At 32.3% G+C, this 22,527-nt stretch overlaps 1 protein-coding gene and 3 non-coding genes across 4 annotated transcripts in view; 1 reads left to right on the top strand and 3 right to left on the bottom strand.

The window, feature by feature from the left end:
- LOC133188797 (NADH dehydrogenase [ubiquinone] 1 alpha subcomplex subunit 9, mitochondrial-like) overlaps window positions 1-22,527 on the top strand; it is a 186,080-nt gene that overhangs the window by 121,471 nt on the left and 42,082 nt on the right. The window lies entirely within an intron of this gene.
- Window positions 3,771-3,842, bottom strand: Trnag-ucc (transfer RNA glycine (anticodon UCC)). Its single transcript has one exon. It is a non-coding gene; the product is annotated as a tRNA-Gly (tRNA).
- Window positions 16,486-16,557, bottom strand: Trnag-ucc (transfer RNA glycine (anticodon UCC)). The gene has a single exon. It is a non-coding gene; the product is annotated as a tRNA-Gly (tRNA).
- On the bottom strand, window positions 18,914-18,985 carry Trnag-ucc (transfer RNA glycine (anticodon UCC)). Its single transcript has one exon. It is a non-coding gene; the product is annotated as a tRNA-Gly (tRNA).

The raw sequence follows: 22,527 nt of genomic DNA, 5'->3' as shown, positions 1-22,527 counted from the left end.
AATAAGTATCCATTTGAAATAACTTTGCTAATATAGAAAAAGCAATATTTAAAAGCAAATTAAGAGACCTTTAGTTTGGTTTTTTCCTGATTATTACACTATACGGCAAGGGAATCAAACATTATTTAAGTCCTCCTACATCAAACTATCAGACAAAGTAAAATATACTTTTATAATCAAGTCCACATAATGTGTCAAATTAATTTTAGTTTAAAGCAACGTTGAAAATAATTAAAAACAGATTTGATTGATTTATACAAACTCAAAAAGTGCCACTTGTAAGAATCATCGCTTCATCAGCAATGTTTGCATGAGAAAAGATCAAATGCGACAGGTTCAAAAGATAAACATTCATCATATTAAAACCATTAATTACAGTCACATGATTCTCTGGTTGACTGCTGCTGAAATTCTGGTAGTTGCTATTCTGTCCAACAATTTTTTTGGTCAACAATATCAGGTTTCCTTCCGTAATATTAATAAAGTAGCCAATAGAGCAGCTGGTGCGTGCACTTTATAATGATTAAAACAAATTATTTGTAAACTACTTTTAAGCTATTGACATAGAAATATGAATCATTTAACATGCGTATACAATACATTACAAAGGAAACTGTTAGTTAAAAACAATCTTTTTTTTTTCGAAAAAGTTTATTCCTAGAACTCCTTGACTCTGATCGTAAAGCTGTTTCTGTGACCATAAACGCGTGTTTAGAGTATTTTGAATCAATCGTAGCCTTAGGGCATTCGGATCAGAGGATTGGAATAGAAAATAACCAATATTTTCTTTTACATCATATACACTCACTTTTTGGATCAGCAAATCAAAGGAAATTGAATTAAAAGTACAGTTTTGTAGAGCTAGGAGCAATTCAAATTAAAATTACATGCAACTCAATAAATGAATATATTTAATAACAACTTTTTTTTAAAAAGTGGAACATGGTGCTAGGATCATAAAATTCAGCCTTTTAAGGATGTAAGATTTAAAAAGCAGAACTGCATTAATATTTGGGTTAAATGGATTATTTATACGATGGTTGTCCTGTAAAATCGTGGACAAGTAGTCTATACTAATAGAGTGAAAAATAATCAACACTGCTTTCTAAAATTTTCCATACTCTATAGTACTGTGATTTTTCAATATATATAACAAAGTTCCAAGAGATATATTCTCAAATAAACAAAATATGGAATTTTATGTTTTGGGTGGTATCGGCTTACGGCGCACGGATGATAATGTCAAAATCTCTGAAGCAACTTCACGTTTCATATTTACATAAAAAGTTGGAAAAGTCCCAGTTTAATTCCGGTAATTTTTCTAGCGCACACACTTACATGTAAGTTCCCCTTTCTTGCTCCAGAAACAGTTGAGGGACCAATCTCACACGCACATGGGGCCCTATCAAAACTTGTAAAAATAAGTTATGGAAGGTACTCTCACTTTCACTGCCTATTTAGGCAGGTTTTTTTTCGGCGGTCTGCAATGATAGCGTCTTTCGTAATTGCCAATAGCTGATTTTCTGTATGTTTTAATCTACTGGGAGATTCAATCAAAAAGATTCCGTTAAAAAAAAAGTCCATTCCACTTGTATTTTAGTGTATTGGAGATATTTTTATATATTTTTTATATTCTGTTATCATTTAAAGTCTCTTAAGGCGTCATTACTCAATCAACATACATGTATAACTGAACTGCTCTCCGGTGCACCGCAACGTCATCAAACGTCGCCATTTTTACCACTTTCCCATTTCAAAGTCTCGGAAAACTGCCGAAAAATAAAGAATTTCCTCGAAATTTTCCAAATGACGTCATAATGGGTATGGAATTAAAAATAATTCAATTTTCATCCCATTCTTATCCATTTAATACTTTTATTTCGAAATAATACTAGTACTGGAATAATCTCTGATAAAACCGCGGTGTTTTGGTCATGCGCCGTAGGACCCTACCCTGTGTAAATTCAAGTATAGTCCTTATTTTTTAATATAATTTATTAAAACTATGAAGATGTATCATAAATAAAGATTTGCTGAAAGTTTCAGCTCAGTGACTGCATTATTTTTCGATAAAAACGCGATGTCCACGATTTTACCGGATAACCCTCGTACATTTACAATCAGTAAAAATTTATGTAAATGAAGAATTAAACGTATAATTTTCAGTCTTATAATTTTAAATCTGTAACTGCATCCAGTGAAGTTTTACTTTGACGAATCGCTTAAAACTTCACATACAAAAACATAAAAAAAAGTTTCAAGTACAGTAGTATTTTCATATTGAAACACTAAATACATTTTAATCATATCATTTCAGATCATTTATTCATTAATTCATTTATTCATTAATCAATAAATATTTAATCAATTTTTTTTGTACTTTTTCGATTACAATTTTTCTGTTATTCCTATCTTCGTTCACCCATAGTAAACAAATAATGAGTAAAATGTATAACATCTTTAGGTTCATCATTTCTCTGTTTATTCATATAAAATTTTGATTTAAACAAACTTTGATTAGAAATGCACTATTCGCAATCCAAATTAGATGTACTGACATAGACTGGAATCTCAAAAGAAGCTTCAATTCATCACTGTTCGTTATCTTCACCTTTTTTATTAAAACAGAAAAATAATTTTTATTACACTTACTTAAGTACATCTACAAAATTTTGTTGATGTTGATGAGTACTTTTCTTTCTTATTTGTCTTAGTGTATTGTACTCTTAGGCATATTTTGTGAATACAGTGAATACGAAGGTTAATGACTTTGAAGGAGATTAATAAAAACAAGAAGAAGGACATCATTGTTAAACACTTGTAATCAATATTTCAGTTTTGTTTACAGTAAACAATTCAGCTTCTAAGTGACTATGCCCTGTTGTTCATCATGTGTTATATTTGTGGCAGTTTTGTAAGATTACCTATGCTTTTCTTCGCTGATTTTTCAAAGCCAATTTCTATTTGAACAAACCAGTTAACAAGTAATCTCTTAAACTACAATCATGTAAAATTTCTTGTATCACCTCCTTACAAAGTATGTGTGATTTTTTAGTTCATTTTCTTTTCTGAAAATCTTACAAAGAAGAAAAAAAATTCAAAGTTTTTTCATCAATTTTCGTATGAATACATTGTATAATATGCAATATTACTATTGTACATCAGTATGAATATTTTTTCACTAATTAATGATATCGCAGTGATGTAATTTTATCCAGCTTATATAACTGTAACATACTTAAGAATCAGTAAAGTACTCAATCAATTTTGCATAATGTAATTGGTAAGAATACTCTTATATACATTGACCTATTTTATTGTTTCGCTAATTAATTAATTAATTATCAATTAAATAATTGGTGTAGCAATTTAGGTAGAAGCAGGTATGTTTCTGTAAAATGTATCAATCATGCATTGATAATGTCACTTGAGTCTATTGGATCGAAGAGGGAAAAAAATGATCAGTAAATATTTGTGATGCAAACAACTAAAATTCGATTAGATTTTTTTCTGTTAACAATCAAGGTTTAGTCTGAATGAACTTTTTTTCGTCCCCTTTTTAAATAATTCTGTTGCTAGATATGCGGCGTACGGGTTTTTGGGATATTAATTTAATTATCTACATGTATTTTTCAAATTTTCAAACGGTAAAATGTTCAAGACATTAAATTCGGGGAGAAAAAAAGATAGAAATTTTTGAATAAATTATAAACACAAATTTGAGACAAGGTAAATACCATAAATATTTCAATGGTTAGTAAGAATAAAAATGCGTCGGCCGGGAATTGAACCCGGATCGACTGCTTGGAAGGCAACCATGCTGACCATTACACCACCGACGCTCTGACAATATTCTAGTTATTTTGAGGTAAATACAGATGACTTACCTTGAAGCTTTCATTCACCTTTTTAATCTTTTTTAGATTGATTAGTCTCTTTTGTCTGCAGGTAAAATTAGTACTTGATCTTGATGAATTCATTATATTTTTTTTAAAAAAATAAGGTATTTTGTCATTTTTTCATACTGTACAAACCAAAAAACATTTACAAGTGCATATGTAACAAATTTGTTTGAAGTAATATTTTTACATGTGCATTTCTTGGAATCCTAATGATCTGCTGTTGTAAAATGCCGTAAGGTACGTGTATACATGTCTAGTTGTAATGAACCGTAACATCTTATTGAATGTCTTTCCAAGGTGTGCACTATTTTGTAGCAGTATTTGGCTTTCATTTTTTTTTTTTTAAATTTTAAAAAATTTATATTATTATTTCTTTTGTATTGTTTCGATTTAAACAAAACACTGAACTTGCATGTTTGATGTTCATTTTTTTTAAATTAATGAAATTACTCAGTATTATATATAATTATAGTAGCTCAAAGGATCGAAAAGAACTTCACTAAGTCTTTAATCAGTTTAATGGGATGTATTTTTTTTTCATTGTCGGGGTACAAAAAATCCCACGTTTAACAGCACTAGTAAATACTTTTTACATTGAAATTTTCATAAGTCAAATTTATTTCTGTAACTCCATTTATGAATATTTAAGGCATATTATGTTTGCTTGTATATCAAAAGCACAAATTCTGTCTGGATAAAAAGGTTTTCATTTAATGCCTGATGTGTACACCTTCCTCTCGAAGAATTACTTGGCTTAGTCCAATCACACGAAGTGACAACACATAAAAGTATAACAAAATGTTGATCACCGCAATTAAACTGCCACTCATTTACCCAATAAGACAAAATATATTATTATAATAATAAGTGAACAAGGCAAAAGAGGCCCCTGGAAACATCAGGGGGTGGAATCAGGTGCCTAAGAGGAGTATTTGACTGGTCTCACCCGCCGTGAGTCCTATGTAATGATCAGGTAAACGGAGTACACCTGAGGCAAATTAACTATAAAAGCAATGACCTAACAAATGGGATCAAATACGACCCAACGATATGTTGTATTTACAAACAAGGTCTTAAAGCGACCACTGAGAACTCAAGCTTCTACTTGGCGTCTTTATTCGCTCGGTAATAATTAAAAGTCGTTTGCAATGCGAATGATTCATCAGATTTATTATTATAAATAGAGAAATTTATTCTTTTTTTTCATGGTGTACTCCTGTAGAAAGACAAGCTATCATGATTAAGAATATTCATTTCAATGCATACGTATGTTCCTGTTTTAATTCCCCGGGCAGAAGAAATGTCATATTGTGTGCGTAATGCACATAACTAGTTAGATTATTTATGGACCAGAAACTTTATCAAATGCGATTTTTTTTTCATATGAATATGTTAAATTTTAGAAAACGTGGGCTGTAAAAAATATATATTTAAGACCAAAGCTCTTTTTAATCTATTTGAGAGATACTTTAAATATGAACATCTGCGCTAAATCATTCATACAAATAAAATAACAGAATACCTATGCATCTGAAATCAACAACACTTTGCACTTTTCCCAAATACAAAACAGATATCGGAATAATGTATATCTTGGTTATGACTGTTTAGCCTGCAGTTAATCTTACTGAGGCAGATCGATGTATATCATGTTTTTGGTGCCAAGTTTTATTGTATTAATTATTAATATGAAATTATATTTGAAATAAAATACTGTAAGATAATTCTAATTAATATTTTATTTATAGTGATATAACGAACAGTATTGAAGCTCAAAAGTACATTAAACAATACAAATTTTGGAGCAGAGCAAATACGGACCCCTGAAGCATCAGAGGTGGGATCAGGTGCCATGGAGGAATGAGCATCCCCTGCCGACCGGTCACACCCGCCGTGTGCTCCTTGTCATGATCGGGAAATAACGAAAAAATCCGTCGATAATTCAGTGTGTAAATAATGGCCTAACAATTAGTATGAAAAACGTCAGTCAGCATTTGACTTAATGATAAATTGTATTTGTTGACAAGGTCATTGTATTGACCATAGAACTTACGAAATGACGACCTTAAACGAGACTGCTGATATTCTTGTTTCATCAACTTGTTCGTCAATAACTTACCTCGTTTTAGAAATTGTTCATACGTAGAGCATGCTCAGGCGTAACGAATCAACTGAAAGATATAAACCCCGTCTGCAAGTGATCAAGGTATATTGCTGCATAAGTAAGGGAAGTTGACGATTGAAAAGTTAAAGTCATCACCAGTGGCGGATTCAGGGGGGTTTGGGGGGGTTCGGGAAAACCCCCCCGCCCGATCAATTTTTTTTTTTTTTACAAGTGTCATTTTAACAATACATTGCATAAATGCGACTCTATCCAAGCCCATTGTTTTACACAAAGAGGTGAAATAAACAGTCACCATGCGAAATCCCTTTCCGCTTGAGCGCACACATTATACAGGTAATCAACAGTACTGTACACGCAGAGATCAGTGCAGCTAGTGATGACGCAACGTCATACACTAACAACCAAAACTGCACATATTCATTACGGTAGACAGACACCTCGGCCCAACGACACCTCGGCCCGTCACGCTTGACACCTCGGACCTGACAGGTCGGCCCAAAATTATTGACACCTCGGCCCATACTAAAGACACCTCGGCCCAAGGAATTTTTTTTTTTTTAGAATAATTATCCGTATTCACTTTGGTAATATAAATGTATGTATGTTTATAATGACGATATGTATACGATAAACGGGCAAATAATTTCAGAATTTTTGAACGAACGACAGCATAGATGTCAGCTGCTGTATTTTTTGAGTGGGAGATAGGAGATCTATTTATTTATTTATTTTGTTGCTTATGAAAATGCAACTTTATTCATTTATTCAACTTTATTCATTTCATAATATTTAGAATTCTTTTACTTAAAAATCACTTTGTAGTAGGGGCGTATTGTACACTTAACTATAAACCAGTGCACAGTAGCATATGTCCTGAGGTATTCTGTCCTGATCAATAAGATGTCTTAATTGATTCTTTTTTTTTTTTTTAATTTATAAACTCAACTTAACCTTACACAGATAGAAGTTACGTTAACCTGATAGATCTTTGCGTAATATTAGAGCATAATGGATATATTTCCCTAAACCAACCAAGGAAGATATGTGGTTTGTACCCAACAATTGGATTAATTTAGCCTGCTCTATGTGATGGACAATTTTTTTTTAATTACCGTCAATTTACTCTCGGAAGATTATTCAATTATTTTCTTTTTTATTTCATGGATATATATAATAATATAATCCGTCGCATATAGTCCCTATAATAATAAAATACTTAAGAAAATATCAAATATTCCTAAACAAAAGCTAAATGGCCCAATTTTTATTTTGCAAGAAAATGAATGAAATATTTGGTAAAACTCAGGAGCTTAATTCTAGGCCCTCATCAGCAGACACATAGTAGACATTCACGTTTATCATAAAGTTTCGTTGTTAGATTACCATTAACGTCTTTTTCTAGTAAAATATCCAAATATGAAACAGATGTGTCATACTCTGTGGTATCTTTTATTTCAAGCTCACTGGGGTATATCATAAGAATGGAAATGACCATTGTTAATTGACAATACGTCGTTTGTTTGTTTATTGTTTAACGTCCCACTCGAGAATTTTTCACTCATATGGAGACGCCACCACTTGCCGGTGGAGAGCTGCAAATTTTGACCTATACTCGGCACTCAGGGCAATTGAGCAGTGAGGGATCTTTTTCGTGCTAGCACCTACTGCAACAAGGGACCTCGGTTTATATTGTCTCATCCGAAGGACCGGTCTCCACGCCCCACAGTGGGATTCGAACCCGCGACTTAAGGATCAACTCCTTACTCCGCGACTCTAGAGCGAACGCTCTATCCACTGCGCCACGCGGGCGACGACAATACGTCGTCGATATTATATAAATACTGCATGTAGTTGAGTGTAACATTGAAAATTTTCACCCAAGAAAACCATTGTCAACCGAGGCGCAGCCAAGGTTGACAATGGTTTTCTTGGGTGAAAATTTTCAATGTTACACTCAACTACATGCTGTATTTATTATATTATACTGAATGTTTTATGCAATTACATATTACAGTGAACCTTGCGCGCATGAATTCAGCGCAGTCAACATTTTTTTGGAATATCACCCGTCGTCTAGCAATTTTAATTGTTGCTAAGCTGGAGAACGTGGCTTCATTATTCAGCGGGTAATAGTGTTTTTTAACAAATGTTTCTCGACGAATCAGATTCGACTAATTTACAAAAAAGTATAATATATCTAAATGTCGAGTTGAAGGCCACAGCAAGTGTTTTCTTCTTTTCACGTATGAGATTTTGAACAAATTCTGCTTCATATGAATACAAAAATAGGTCTGCTTATAACGGGGCGCAATTGGTACCCATGGGAATTGGTACCCATCTACAGAATTACTTTCTTAAAAATAATTCTGGTCCTATATACAAGTACTATGAAATTGATATTAAGAAGATGCTGGGGTTTCTCATTGAAAATATCTATGTAGTCTTTGTTGACCAGGTCTTTCAACAGTATGTTGGTTTCCGATGGGTACTAATCGTGCCCCTTTATCAGCCAACTTGTGTTAATATTCTTTATAAGCAAAATTTATTCAAAACCCTCTACATGAGGGGGAAAACTCTTTCTGTGGCCTTCAACTCGTTATTTATATATATATATATCGACATATCGATAAATCGACGACGTTTTATCAATAAACAGTAGTCACTTTCATTTAAATGTCGACTCGATATATCCGAGTGAACTAGAAATTAAAGACATTACGGAGTTTGTCAAATCTGTTTCATATTTGGATGTTTTACTGATTATAGACGATAATACCCATCTAATATCTAACCTATATGACAATGGATGACGTTAGCTTTTCCAAGGTCAACTTCCGTAATTAATGGAGTAATATACTGAAAGGAAAAAGAAACGCAGGGTAACATACATGTAATATGCGACAATTTTTTGACTGTATAACCGAAAATTATGAAAATTGGTAAGAGGGATATCTTGGTTACTGTGCATTAAAATAAGTGTTCAGAACTAGTCAGTCGTGAAATGTATGACGTCACAAGAGGAAAGGGGTAAAAAGCCGAAAAAACGTGCATATCGATGACGACATGTTTTTCAACACCTCTCGTAGTATTATGTTGTGAATTTTCCACAATAGAACGTCTTATCCGTTCTCAGAGAGGGCGTAGAAAGGTTTCCAGCCAACCCTGACGATGACGTTGATGCGTAACAGCGCCACGTCAATATCGGGCAATTCATCCTGCCACCTGTATAATCACCATCACATTACCTTAAAACTGCTATTATTACAATAGGCTATCATAATCGTTACATTCATCCCATATCCGAAGGAAATCGATAGTGCGATTTTGATTTGTGAGCTCGTCAATTTTTCTTTAGTATTCCTCTAACTCGCGCATGCGTGCGTCGTTTGCCTATTTCTGGAGGCATGTTAACCCCACTCCCAATGCTGCCAGGGTTTGTCAAGATTTTCTCGCAAACAATCACATTTATCCACTTGACTGGTCTCCGTCAAGTCCATATTTTTCGCAGCAAACGTCTGTGGGACTACGTGGACGATAGGGTTTATAATGTCAAAACCGGTGTCAATCAACTAAGGGCCGTCTTCTCGGAAGGGTTGAATACTATCCCTATTAGAAGGATAAACACACTGATAAACTCCATGCATAGGAGAATCAAGGCTGTGACAGATGCGCGAGGGAGGCATGTGAGATAATGAGAATTTTCATTTTTCACTTTTGGGGGGTACCGTCATATGAGTTTCAATAACTCATGAATTACTTGAGAAAATCAAATGAGATTTTGGTTACATTTTTATTAAAGATGATTTTGAACATTAGATAGGAAAACTGGAAAATACGTCTGAAATATATAATATTATTTCACCTAAAAAGTTTACCCTGCGTTTCTTTTCCTTTCAGTATATTTCAACATCACCTGCATATGGTGTTTATGTCTCACAACTGATTTGATACGCAAAAGCATGCTTTGAGTATGACACTTTTTTAAACCGATGCAAGCTACTTTAAATAAATTGTTGTTACAGGATTTCACCAAACCCGTTTAAAGTCAGCTTTCGCAAATTCTACGGTTGTTTGTAAATACAACCTATCGTTGGGTCATATTTTGTCTAACATGTTTGATACCATTTGTAATCACTTTTATACTAAATTTGATTTGGAAGTACTCTGTTCTTAGGGATCGAGGCGACTGTGAACGCTCAACAGGGGATACTTACTCCTTCTTGGCACCTGATCCATCTCTGGTGTTACTAGGGTCTGTACATGTATTTTTGCACTGTTCACGATTCGTATTATTAACTGGATTTATTGGTCACTGTTCATTATCTTCACGTTTTACATTGAGGTATAAAGTTAATAAATTTGGTTTATTTATACATATATATTTCTAAGGAAAACATCAAGTTAACCCAGTCTTCTTTTTCTGAACGTTGTTGCACCACGTAGATAACTACTAAGGGTATTTGTTGAACATAATAAATAGTCCCAACATGAACATCCTTTTTATCATTTGTATTTCCAGTTAGAGTCTGTTTTTACATAACTTGTCAAAGGCATGATATAAGAATAGATTTGTCAAGGAAATGCACATTTTTGTTTCACCGTCAAACATAATTATTTTTAATTTCAATGGAACCATATACCCCTTGAGTCCAGGTCATCATTTTTTACACGTTTTCCGTCTTAATTTTTTTTTTTATTCTGTACCCACTCTGCATTAATTTTCTTCATATCTATAAATCTTAACATTAAAGGGATTGCAATATTCGGAAAGAGAAATCGTTTTCCGCAGATTATTCTATCTGCTTGTAGACTGAATTTTTGTTTTCAATCATTTCGAATATTCTATGGTCGTTATAATAATCTTGTTTGCAAATACAACCTATCTTTCATCGCATTTTGAATCACATGTTTCCCATCCATTTTTAGTCCATGTTTTTACTTATTATGATTACGGATTACTGTATATACCCCATCTATAAAGAGGGCTTCCGATGGTGTGACCGGTAAATAGGGAACGCTTGCTCCTCCCAAGATCTTGTTCATACGAGGGTTGTTAAAAAGGTTCGCGGACAAGTTCTATTATAAGGGTGCTACTTGCATTAAACCAGTAAAACTCTGCAGATAAAAATTATACGAATTTTCCAATAAATATGCAAAGAGTTGGTCTTTCCCGATGATCTTTAAAAATATACAGCTGTATAATTTTGATAAAATATGCTTCACGGAGAATGACATTTTTAGCTTACATACACAATTTCTTGAAAATAAAAAAAAAATTACACTGTTGTAGCACAAAAAGATTAATGATATTTTACCTGTCATTACAATATTCACGAAAGGTCATTTGGCGAAATTTTGAAATAAATTAGAAGGGTTATGACTGTTTAATCGTTAATTATAGATGATTTTAAAAAATGGCGAAAAAACTTTAGTTGAGAATTGCAACGTCATTGAACGTCTTGGAGCACCGAGCTATCGAAAAAAATTATATCTTCAAACAGGAAAATACCATTAAAGAGACTAAATTGATTTTAGATGCTTCAGGGATTGCCTATACGTATCGAGGACAAAAGTATTCAAATGGTAGTAGCTCTGTTGGAATGAAAGGATTGACATTTTTGATGACTCGGTCCATGTGATATCCCAGTACACCGCTTATCGCATGGAGGTTGCGCCTATGGATTTTGCATTGTTTCCGTACCTGACTGCTTTACTGCATAGTTTAATATCTCACTATTATCCGATACGCAATAAAAGAAGAAAGGTGACATGTCTTGTTATAGTTATTCAAGAATAAGGGAAAGACTTGAAAAGTCTAAAGAACTGAAAGATATTTAGAGCTTTGAAGAAGTTTAACAGGTTTGGAATCAGGTTGTCACGTCACCCAACGTCCAAAAACGTCAATTGATTGCTCCATGAATCCTATCACCGCACTGTAAAAATCATTGTATATTTTCAATATCTTTGTAAATGGACCTGAATTTTTACGTACTAATAAACAAAATATAAGAATTTAATCAGATATACGTCATTCTTAAAAGTGCACAATGAATTTTCCGTAAATCAATATGTCTTTTCTAACAACCCTCGTACTTCTGGTATTTGAGATTGATCACCTTTTGATATTTTAACCTTTTACACATTAATACAAATGTAACAAAAGTGTTCACAGGCTGTAGTTTGTATGGAATGGAAAAATCACGTTTCTTTTTTATTCAGCTTGTCATCGTGAAGTTTGTTCAATACGTGTATCCAAAATACTTTTTTTAATGGTAACAATCAATGAATTGCAGAGGAAATGGTAATTATCAGTGAATTGCAGGGAAAATATCCAATTTTGAAGCACACAAAATTCCCATTTCTCTTCAATGGCGTTCTGCTGATAACTTTGGCCGTCCACACTGGATGGTATGAGATACCATTTCGGTTTGGTTGCTCTCGATAATTTTTCATATTCTTTACCTTATTAAATTGAACAAATGTTTAATACTTTCCTCTTCACTTACGAATAACGACAGAGTGTTTAGTTTGTTTGCATAAGTCCCGTTGAGAAAATGTAACTCATATCGGGATGCAGGAGAAAAGCTGCGAATTTAGACTGAGTGTGCTCGGTACTTATGACCATTTACAAGTGAAGGATCGTTTTCGGTATGACATCTACTAAGTTTATACGGTCTCATCCAATGTCTGATCTGCACCTCCCGCTGTAGTATTCTAACTCACGACGTAAGGATCAAATACTTACTCCGCTCTAATTGCTGTGTTATGTGTAGTCGATAATTTTAAATATCAAACTATCATGTATGTAATCATGAAAGTAATGAAACCCCAAGATTGCTGTAATTTCTATTTTTCATGAGAGAACACTAAAATTGTATCATAATCTGAATGCTTAACCTGCTGTTCATGTTACAGATCCAGATTTCTATATCAAATTAGAGTGTTTTTGGTGACATATAATTTCAAATGTATCGAAATTATGATTATCTTTATAAAAATCTTTTGAATCTTCGGATTTAGGGTGAAAATGCTTGAAGCATAGAAGTTAATACCATGAAAACATCAATAAAAACCGAATCTATGGAGACCTAATTTTCTGAAGAAGATTTGTATAAAACAAAGGTAAATTTTAAGTGTAATGTTAAATATGATAATACCACCTCCTGCTTAGCATTCTAATAATCTCTTCCTTTTTCTAATTAGTCTCCTTCTTCTGACATGATTTGTAATATAAACATTTAATGATGATTTAATATTACATCCGTCGAGGAAGTTTTAGTTTTGTCATTTCATGATTATTTATGCATACATTTTTCAATATGTCAAGGAATATAGAGTTGCTTTTTCTTTAATGATTTTTAAACATTAAAATATACTGAATTTAGCTCCTCCATCTAACCATCTCATGCCCAAGGTATTCGACGTGAATGCTCAAACGTACACTTCTTAATATTTTATACACTTCTTTTCAAAAAAAAAAAAACTTCGAAGTTAATCTTCAGTTACATGTAATGTGTTTATTATTTTAATAAGTGTCTATTTGATTCCAAATAACATACTGTGAAATACTCCATTAATGAGTATGTTTTGCAAAGATCTTCCTGCAAAATGGGGAGAAAGGACAAAAACGAAGCATTGGTTGCTATTACATGTTGGACTGTACTTAATAAAAGATAATTTAAAAATTAATTGAAAAGATAGTTTTAAAATCATAATTAATCTGAAATAATCTGCGAACGGGATATTTCTGCATTTTTCTGAATTGTTGTTTGTTTAAATTACGATCCATAAAAGAAATGTCTCGGTTTCCATTTCATGGAAAAGTAGACAATATAGAAATAATTACCCATTTGAAATACCTTCGCTAATATAGAATCGATCATTTAAAAACAAATTAAGAGACCTTTAGTTTGCAATTGGTTTTTTTCCTGATCATTACACTATACGGCAAGGGAATCAAACATAAAACATCAAAGTATCGAACAAAGTAATAGACTTTTATAATGAAGTCCATACAATGTGTCAAATCAATTTCAGTTTAAAACAATGTTCCAAAAAAAATTGAAAACAGATTTGATTGATGCATGTGAACTCAAAAAGTGCCACTTGTAAGTATTATTGCTTCATCAGTGCTTGCATGAGAAAAGATTAAATGCGGCAGGTTCAAAAGATAAACATTCACCATATTAAAACAATTAATTACAGTCACATGATTCTCTGGTTGACTGCTGCTGAAATTCTGGCTGTTGCTATACTGTCCAACAATTTTTTTTGGTTAAGAATATCAGGTTTACTTCCATAATATTAATAAAGTAGCCAATAGAGAAGCTTGCACGTACATTTTATAATGGTTAAAACAAATTATTTTTAAACTACTTTTAAGTTATTGACATAGAAATATGAATTATTTAACATGCGTATGCAATACACTGCAAAAAAATTGTTAGTTAATAACAATCTTTTTTTTCAAAAAAGGTTTTTCTTAGAACTCCGTGGTCATAAATCTGTTAATTGCACCAAACACGTGTTTAAAGTATTTGAATCAATCTTAGCCTAAGGACATTCTGATCAGAGGCATACTTTAATTTATTTGAAAAGATTTATTTGAAAATCACCCTTTTTTCATCACATTCATCTATTGGGCGGATCAACAAAACAAAGGGAATTGAATTAAAAGTACAGTTTTGTAGAGCTAGGAGCAATTTAAATTAAAATTGCATGCAGCTCAATAATTTCTTTAATAAACATCATTTTTTAAAAGAAGTGGAACATGGTGCTAGGATCATACAATTCAGCCTTTTATGGATGTAAGCAAGATGTGTTTGTGAAACTTTGATACCCCCATATGACAACTTATAGCGAAGGTTAAATTACTTTCTAAAAATCAAATAATCAAATATCAAATATGTTGGTGCCCAAAGTAAGGTCTTGTCTCGAGGAATATACCTGTGAAATATGAAAGCCCTAGCAGCAACCATTGAAAAGATATGGAAAAGGTTAAAGTTTTCAAAAGTAAGACAAACATTAAGGTTAAGGTCAAATGGTCAAAATTAATGGTGTCCTAGGAATTGCCTTCACACAAGAAATACACATCTGAAATATGAAAGCCCTAACACCAACCGTTCAAAAGTCATGGCCAAGGTTCAAGTTTTGAAAAGAAAGTCAAATGCCAAGGTCAAAGTCAAAGGGTCAAAGTTATTGGTATCCAAAGTAAGGTCTTGCCACAAGGATTACATTTGTGAAATATAAAAACCCTAGCACCAACTGTTCAAAAGTAATGGCCAAGGTTAAAGTTTTCTAGAAGTAGGTCAAACGCCAAGGTCAAGGTCAATGGGCTATAATTGTTGGTATCCAATGGAAGGTCTTGTCACAATGAATACACATGTTAAGTATGAAAGCCCTAACACCAAATGTTCAAAAGTTATGTCCAAGGTTAAAGTTTTCCAAAAGAAGGTCAAACTCCAAGGTCAAAGTTGTTGGTATCCAAAGGAAGGTCTTGTCACAAGGATTACACATGTGAAGTATGAAAGCACTAGAACCATTTTTTCCAAATTTATGGCCAAGGTTAAAGTTGGGTAAAATTTTGCAAAACTGGGCCAAACTCCAAGGTAAAGGTCAAATATGATGGTACCCAAAGAAAGGTCTTGTCACAAGGAATACACATGTGAAATATGAAAGCCATAGCTCCAACCAATCAAAAGTTATGGGCAAGGTTAAAGTTTTTGCGGACAAACAGACGGACAGACGGAAAGACAGGGCAAAAACTATATGCCCCCGAATCTCCGATTACGAGGGCATAAAAAGCAGAACTACGGTGATATTTGGGTTAAAGGGATTCTTTATACATTTACAAAAAAAAATATGTGAATGAATTTTAAACGTATATTTATTTTTCAGTTTTATAATTTTAAATCTGTTACTATATCCAGGGAAGGTTTAATTTGATGAATTGCTTAAAACTTCACATACAAAAACATCATAAAAAATTTCAATTACATTAGTTATTTCATATTGAAACACTAAATACATTGTAATCAATAAACGGAGATTATTTATTCATTAATTTATTGAATCATTAATCAATAAATATAATCAATATTTTTTGTACTTTTTCGATTACAATTTTTCTGTTATTCCTATCTTTGTTTACCCATAATGAACAAATAATGAGTAATTTAACATCGTTAGGTTTTTCATTGCTCTGTTTACTCATATAAAATTTTGATTTTAATAATAATGATTTTCAAATCAAAGAATTAACTAAATAAAGGAAATACTTAATTGCATACAAATCTGCAGGGAAATTTTTGAAAGAAAAGACCTTTTTTCCATAACAAATCTATAAAAAAAAAAAAAATAATAGCCATGTATTTTAGTGAGTGTTATCTATCTTTTAAGAGTGACAGATAACCTTAATTACGAGTAAATATTAGTATTGTGAAAAAATTAGATAAGAATTGCGTCGGCCGGGAATTGAACCCGGATCGACTGCTTGGAAGGCAACCATGCTGACCATTACACCACCGATGCCCTGATTTTCACATTTTGTCGGCAGGTGAAAACAGTTGAATATCACCTGTCACTCACCTGAGCGTGCAATTCTGTCTAATTTCCTCATTTTGACTATTTAACTAATATTAGTGTAATTCTGACAAAGCTGCTAAAAAATTAATGTTGTTTTTTTATCACTGATTACAAGGCATGCCTGATAAATTTTTCACAGTTACTTTTTTCTCATTAAGTTTTTCATTTACCTAGAAATATGTGCATAGGAAATGCAAGTCCCTCCCAAGGTACATTTGTATTGCAGCATAAAACGAAGTAAAGAAAAAAGTAATATTTTTCATGTTTCTTTCATACACCGTACTGATTCCTTCAGTACAGTTGTAATCATTTACAGCATGGTACATGTATATCTTTGTAATAAGAATTCATTCCATCTAGTCGCCCGCGTTAGAGCGTTTACTCCATTTGAATTAGTTTATGAAGTTTTATGAAAATGTAATAAGTAGTTCCTTTTAAAGTCTGCTAAATGCAAACCTATTAATAGCGAGGTCAAGATCAAGAAATGCCAATATCAGAAAAAATTGACAAAGTTTTGCTTCCATCAATTGGTGTATTTGTATGAAATTTGATGAAATTATCTAGAACAGTTCCTTGTAAAGTAAAACCAAATCCCTCATGAGCTTTTACAATGAATACTTTATGATGAATATGATTTTTCTTATATAAGATTAATACCTATGAAATCAAGCTCAAAAGTCCATAGGAACAGTACAGTTTTGGAGCCGAGCAAACATGGACCTCTAAAAACATCAGGGGTGTGTTCAGGTGCCATGGAGGAGTGAGCATAAATATATGATAATCATATCATATGAATATAAATGTGAAACTACATGAATAAAATATATAAGATTTATCAAAGTTCTTTTGAATTTTTTTTTTATTCAATGGTTCTTTTTGAAGCAGAATTTTAACTGACGTCAGAACATCTGTGATATTACGAATTCTATTAGTATGACTTATGGTACATCATTTAAAGACAACTAATTCAACTATACCTAATGATATTTTGGAAACAATTTAGCCAATTTTAGTTCTCGGGTTCCCAATAAGAAATTGAATGTATCAATATTAGCAAAGGAGATGACAAACAAACTTAGATCAGAAATGCGCTTTTCTCAATCCAAATTAGATATGACATATGCTGTGTGCATACTGACATAGACTGGAATCTCAAAAGAAGCTTAATTCATCACTCTTGGTTATCTTCACCTTGTTTTGGATTAAAATAGTAAAAATGTCTTTACACTTACGTAAGTACTTCTACAAAAAATTGTTGATGAGTACGTTTCTTTCTTATTTGTCTTACTGTGTTGTACTCTTAGGTATATTTTGTGCAAAACAGTGAATACGAAGGTTAATAAATGTGAAAAAGATAAATAAAAAACAAGAAGAACATCATCGTTAAATACTTGTAATCAATATTTCATTTTTTTAATTAAACAAAGCAGTTTCTAAGTGACTATGTCCTGTTGTTCATCATGTGTTATATCTGCGGCAGTTTTGTAAGATTACCCATGTTTTTCTTCGCTGATTTTTCAAAGCCAATTTCAATTTGAACAAACTAGTTAACAAGTAATCCCGTTACCTACTAACATGTAAAATTTCTTCGATCATCTCCTTACAAAGTATGTCTCATTTTTGTTTTTAGTCCTTCTTTTTCTGAAAATCTCACAAAGAAGAAAAAAAATCAAGGTTTTTTTCCATCAATTTTCATATGAATACATTGTATAAATTGCAATATTATTATTGTACATTAGTATGAATATTTTTTCACTAATTGATGATATTCCAAAGATGTAATTTTATCCAACTTATATAACTGTAACATACTAAGTAAACAGTAAAGTTTTGTATAATGTAATTGGTAAAATTACTTTCATATACATTGTTTTATTATAATGTTCCGCTTTAAAAATTGATTAATTAAATAAATGGTGTAGCAATTTAGGTAAAAGCAGGTACGTTTCTGTGAAATGTTTCAGTCATGCATTGATAGTGTTACTTGAGTCTATTGGATCGGAGAAGGAAAAAAAAATGATCAGCAGATATTTGTGATGTAAATTTAAATAAAATTCATGGTTAACAATCAAGGTTAGTCTGACAGAACTGTTTTTCGTCCCCTTTCTTTAATAATTTTGTTTCTAGTTATGCAGTATACGGCTTTTTGTAAAATTGATTTATTTTTCTATTTTTTCTACCAGTAAAATATTCGCATTTAATTATTGCAGGAAAAAAGGTAGATATTTTGAATAAATTATATTAACAATACGTTGAGAGAAGGTAAAAACCATAACTATTTCAATGGTTGCAAGAATAAAAATGCGTCGGCCGGGAATTGAACCCGGATCGACTGCTTGGAAGGCAACCATGCTGACCATTACACCACCGACGCTCTGACAACAGATAGTTATTTTGAGGTAAATACAGATGACTTTTGCCTGGAAGCTTTTATTCACCTTTTTAATCTTTTTTAAATTGACCTTTATAGTTTCAAAAAGGTAATGAACCAAGAAAAACGGGAAAAAATTAGTCTCTTTTGTCTGCAGGTAAAATTAGTATTTATCTTGAAGAATTCATTATTTAAAAAAATTGAGGTATTTTGTCATTTATTCATATGCTGTACAAAGCAGAAAACATTTACATGTGCATATGTATAGCTCTTGGCAAAAAATGTTGTTTGTTGTTTTATTTTTACATTTGCATTTCTTGGAATCCAAATGATCTGCTGTTGTAAAATACCGTAAGGTACGTGTATATATATCTAGTTGTAATGCACAGTAACATCTTACTGAATGTCTTTCCAATGCGTACACTATTTTGAAGCAGTATTTTTTGGCTTTCATTTAATTTATATTATTTCATTTTTTTTTTAAATTAAACAAAACACTGAACCTGTACGGTTGATGTTAATTTTCTTAAATTAATGAAATTATCAGTATTATATATAATAAGTAGCTCAAAGGATCGAAAGGTACGTCACTAAGACGTAAATCAGTTCTATGGGAAGTATTTTTTTCATTGTCGGGGTACAAAAAATCCCACAATTAGAAGCACTAATAATACTTTTTACATTTAAATTTTCATAAGTCAAATTTATTTCTATAAAATCGACCTCCATTTATAAATATCTGAGGCATATATATCAAACAGCACAAATTCTGTCTGGATAAAGAGGTTCCCATTCAGTGGCCGATGTGTACACCTTCGCTTCGAAGAATTACTTGGTTTAGTCCAATCACACGAAGTGACAACACATAAAAAATATAGCCAAATGTCGATTACCGCAATAAAACTGCCACTCATTTACCCAATAGGACAAACATTTATTATTATTAGATCATACTTGTATTGCCTCTGTTAAGTACAGAATAAAATCTATATTTGATAGTCTGAATTATTTTAAAATGTATTAACGCTAAAGGTATCGAGTCCATTCATGTAGATAGTGAAGATAACGAACAGTGATGTATCTCATAAATCCAGTAAACTAAACGAATAGTGAACAAGCAGAAAAGGCCCCTGGAAACACCAGGTGTGGGATCAGGTGCCTAAAAGGAGTATTTGACCGGTCACACCCGCCGTGAGTCCTATGTATTGATCAGGTAGACGGAGTACTCCGTAGTCAAATTTATAACTATAAAAGTAGTGACCTAACAAATGGGATCAAATACGACCCAACGGTAAGTTGTATTTACAAACAAGGTCGGGATAGCGACCATTGAGAACTCAAGCTTCTACTTCACTTCTTTATTCGCTCGGTAATAATTGAAAGTCGTTTGTAATGCGAATGATTCATCAGATTTTTGTTTAATATAAATAGACAATTTTATTCTTTTTTTCAAACATGGCGTACACCTGTTGAAAGACAGCTATCATGATTAAGAATATTCATTTCAACGCATACGTATGTTCCTGTTTTAATTCCCCGGGCAGAAGAAATGTCATATTGTGTGCGTAATGCACATAACTCGTTAGATTATTTATGGACCAGAAACTTTATCAAATGCTTTTTTTCATATGAATATGTTAAATTTTAGAAAACGTAGGCTGTATAAAATATATAATTTTAAGGCCAAATCTCTTTTTTAATCTATTTGAGAAATGCTTTAAATGAACATCTGCGCTAATTCATTCATACAAATAAAATAACAGAATAGATATGCATCTGTAATCGATAACAATTTGCACTTTTCCCAAATACAAAATATATATCGGAATAATGTTTATCTTGGTTATGACTGCTTAGCTTGCAGTTTATCTTACTGACGCAGATCGATGTATATAATATTTTTGGTGCCAAGTTTTATTGCATTAATTATTAATATGAAATTAAAAAAGAAAATAATATAATACTGCAAGATAATTCTAATAAATGTTTTTATTTTATAGTGAAATCTACAGAATTACTTTATAAAAATCATTCTGATCCTACAAAAGCGTACTCTGAACTTGATATTAAAAAGATGCTGGAGTTCCTCATTGAAAATATCTATTTAGTCTTTGCTGACCAGGTCTTCCAACAATCTGTTGGTTTGCGACGGGTACTATAATTGTGCCCCTTTATCAGCCAACATGTTTTAATATTCCTATGAACAAAAATTTATTCAAAACCTTCTACATGAGAAGAAAAATCTTTTTCTGTCGTCTTCAACTCGTCATTTAGATATATCGACGACGTGTTTTAAATAAACAATAGTCACTTTCATTTATATGTCGACTCGATATATCCCAGTGAACTCGAAATTAAAGACACTACAGAATTTGTCAACTCTGTTTCATACTTGGACGTTTTACTGATTATAGACGATAATGCCCAACTAATAACTAATATGTATGACAAACGGGATGACCTCAGCTTTTCAAGAGTCAACTTCCCTAATTAATGGAGTAATATTTCAACACCACCTGCATATGGTGTTTATGTCTCCCAACTGATTTGATACGCAATCCGAGTACGACACTTTTTAACCGAGGCAAGGACTTTAAATAAGTTGATGTTACAAGGATTTCAATAAACCCGTTTAAAGTCAGCTTTCGCAAATTCTACGGTCGTTATAATGACCTTGTTTGTAAATACAACCTATCGTTGGGTCGTATTTTGCCTAACATGTTTGATGCCATTTGTTAGGTCATTGCTTCTATACTTAATTTGAGTTGGAATACTCTGTACTCCGTTCATAGGGCTCATGGCGGTTGTAACCGGTCAACAGGGGATGTTTACTCCTTCTTGGCACCTGATCCACCTCTGGTGTTTCCAGTGTCTTGTTCACGATTCGTTTTTTAACTGGATTTATTGGTCACTGTTCGTTATCTTCACATTTTACATTGAGGTATTAAGTTAATAAAGGATGACTGCACTTAAGGACATACGAAATTTGCGATAAAATAAACTTTTAAAAGAAGCATTTTTCATTTAATTGCAGGAATGCTCAACATCCAATCTACAACTTTACGTAATTACATTAAATAAAAGTATGTATATTTATTCAAAGTCGGAGGTCGTTTCATTTTCTTGAATCTCTTTACGATAATGAGGACGCCCACTTTTTCACTGACTTTATACATAGTCAGAGCATGTTTGTCTATTGTTCTTTGTTTAACAGTAGTTGTATATTTGCATTAAGAATGTTATGTCAAAAGGACATTAATAGACAAACATGCGCTCATAGTTTAAAAGAGAAAAAAATGCTTCTTCTTACATTCGTTCTCTGTGTTGTAACCAAGGGTTGTGACTTGTTGAATATTATAATTCACCACGTGATTTCTTACCTCATGTAACTCTGTGAATACTTAATTCCGTCACGTGATTTGTAAGGTAGCATGTTTTGCTAAGTAGGACATTGTGTTCGAACACTATACATTGTCTGACATTGTTTTGAAATCTTCTTTTCTCACATGGACGTGCTCATATTGTCAATTTCGTTTTGAAACGTT

This window comes from Saccostrea echinata, unplaced genomic scaffold (assembly GCF_033153115.1).
Source record: "Saccostrea echinata isolate AGI-Se365-2 ecotype Australia unplaced genomic scaffold, CSIRO_AGI_Sech_v1 ptg000001l, whole genome shotgun sequence".
In the NCBI taxonomy this organism is placed as follows: Eukaryota; Metazoa; Mollusca; class Bivalvia; order Ostreida; family Ostreidae; genus Saccostrea; species Saccostrea echinata.
The sequence above is the reverse complement of the archived record's forward strand: the minus strand, read 5'-3'. Positions and strand labels throughout refer to the sequence as shown.